Source organism: Odontomachus brunneus, unplaced genomic scaffold (genome assembly GCF_010583005.1).
Source record: "Odontomachus brunneus isolate Ranch 3 - 2012 unplaced genomic scaffold, Obru_v1 Obru_scaffold_075, whole genome shotgun sequence".
NCBI classification, from domain to species: Eukaryota; Metazoa; Arthropoda; class Insecta; order Hymenoptera; family Formicidae; genus Odontomachus; species Odontomachus brunneus.
The window spans coordinates 977,324-979,635 of record NW_022639525.1 but is presented as its reverse complement, the minus strand read 5'-3'; the positions used below and the strand labels follow the sequence as shown (position 1 = coordinate 979,635).

The 2,312-nt window shown below is 31.0% G+C and overlaps 1 long non-coding RNA gene across 2 annotated transcripts in view; it reads left to right on the top strand.

Moving 5' to 3' along the window:
* The window catches only part of LOC116847214, a 2,002-nt gene extending 235 nt beyond the window's left edge, over positions 1-1,767 (top strand). The window contains exons 2-4 of one of the 2 annotated variants that reach the window (XR_004378698.1): positions 760-814; positions 1,126-1,218; positions 1,692-1,767. This is a non-coding gene — a long non-coding RNA (uncharacterized LOC116847214). Of the gene's footprint in view, positions 1-759; positions 1,219-1,691 lie in introns of both variants that reach the window. The other variant, XR_004378697.1, reaches the window with a different exon arrangement.
* Positions 1,768-2,312: the final 545 nt, after the last annotated feature.

Here is a 2,312-nt window from a genome sequence, read left to right as displayed (position 1 = left end):
TTTACCTATGTTTGATAACAAACTGATTGGTCTGTAATTAGTTGGGTTTGTGTGGTCTTTACCTTTTTTTGGTATCGGAATTACTTTCGCTTTTTTCCATTTATTTGGGAAGTAACCTAGATTTAACATATTGTTGAATAATATTGCATATTGATATGTTATTCTTTTAGGAAGATTCTTGAGCGCTAGGTTCGGGATACCGTCATCACCTGCTGATTTTTTATTATTTACTTTTCTAAATTTATCGTGTACTACTTCAGGTGTTGTAAAAATTTTATTCTCAATGTTTTCCTCTGATGGGTTATCGGCTCTGTTTTTATCATTGAAAATGCAGAGCGGGGTTTCCATCTCTGTTTGCGATAAGAACTCTAGCTTCATTTGGTCAACTTTTCCTTTAACGTATTCGTTAAATCTAGAGTTACCTAAGTTATCGTTTTTTGTATTTGATTCTGCAAAATGCGTTGCTATCAGATTTAATTTTTGCTTTTCTTCTGATATTACAAAGTTCCCTGCGCTATCGGTTTTGAGGACTGATTTGTCTATTTTTGCTTTGTTTAGTAATTCCTGATTGTTTTTATTAATTTTAAGTGTAGGTAGTTTTAATGGTTCTTTTTTCCTAAAAATTTTGTTAATTTCGGGGAACATTTTTCTTGAATTTTTTTGACTGATATTCCTAATTCTATTTTCCCAGTATCTACTGACCTCTTTATTGAATTCTATTCTTTTTTGTATTTTAATTTTTTTACTTTCTTCTTTCAGCTTGACTAGGTCAAAACTATTGAATCGCGGGTTTTTTTTTAATCTGTGAATTTTTGTAAGTATTTCTTTGCTTTCTTTTCTAAGTTTCCTGATTTCTTTATTTATGTAAATATCTGTCGAATTTCTTTCTTTTATCTTTGGGACTGCTATATCTATTGCCTGTGTGATTTGTTCCGATAGAGTATCTAAGTATTTGTCAATTTCTGTTAATCTTAGGTTACGATTAGATGGTACATTTTCTACCCAGAATTTGCACAATTCCTTCTGATATGTATTCCAGTTTGCTTTATCAAAATTATAATTGTATTTGCTTATTTTTTCTTCTAAAAAGTATTTGTGATCATCTAAGTTTATTTCAATTACTAGTGCTTCGTGATCGCTATCGAATGTAGTAGAACGCAATTCGCCTTGGATAAGATTGGTTATTTTCATTCTGGTGTCTGCCAATACCAGATCTAGGTAAGTTCCCTTGCTTGGGAATGATGGATATTTTGAGTTATAGAGTCTTATCTTATATTCAATGTCATTCTCTTCGATCCAATTAAACAATGCGGTACCTCTATCATTATTCGTCTTATTTTTCCATGCTATATGTCTTGCGTTAAAATCACCTGCTAAAATAAAGTAGTTGTTAGGTTCATTGAGTTCGAGTTCTTCAAATAGTTTCTTTAATTCAGGTATGAAATGTTTATTCCATCCTCTTATTGCGTATATTGCGACAATATATAATTTTTTATTGTTGTTTAAGTTGACTTGAATTATTGTGTTTTCTATCGTTTTGTTTTGGTCGTTGAGAATGACATTGTTGAACCTGATATCCTTTTGTATCAAAATTGCTGTTCCCCCCGCCCTATTTTGACCTTTTCTATTATTAAATATACAGTTGTAATTTTTGAAAAAGATTCGGTGGCTATCGTTTAATTTTGTTTCAGACAAGAGTACTAGTTCTGGATTATGTTCGTCTAATAGGATTCTTAATTCTTCTCTTTTATAATTGCTGATAAGTGAGTTTATGTTAAGCGAAATTATCTTTAATTTTTTAACTTTTGCGCTATTATGTGTTCCTGCCATTTTTATTCATATAGAATTTGTTCGGAAATTCTGCCTCCAAAAATATAGTGATGCGCTCTATTTTACTTACTATTTCGGGGAGTTGCGCTATTACCTTTTCCAAATTAAGTATCTGATTGATAGTATTATTATATGTGTCACTGAAATTCCCCGTATCATCCGGCCTCTGACCTAGGTTAGTATCTGTTTTGTTTTGAAATTCCCTAAAATTTTGGTAGTTATCTTGCTTGCTGTTAATTTTAAAATTGTTATTTTTAAAATTGTTATTTTCTGATTCTGCTGTTGGATTTAATTTGGATACGTCAGCATATGTGAAATTCTCACTTACTGTTCTATAGTTCTTATTTGTATTTGGTAGGTTTTTTGTTGTCCCGTTAATGTTTTTATTTTTGATAATGTTACTAATTTCTTTAATTTTGGGACATCCTCGGTATGACGCCGGGTGTCCAAAGGAATTACAGTTCGCACAAAAGATTTTATCT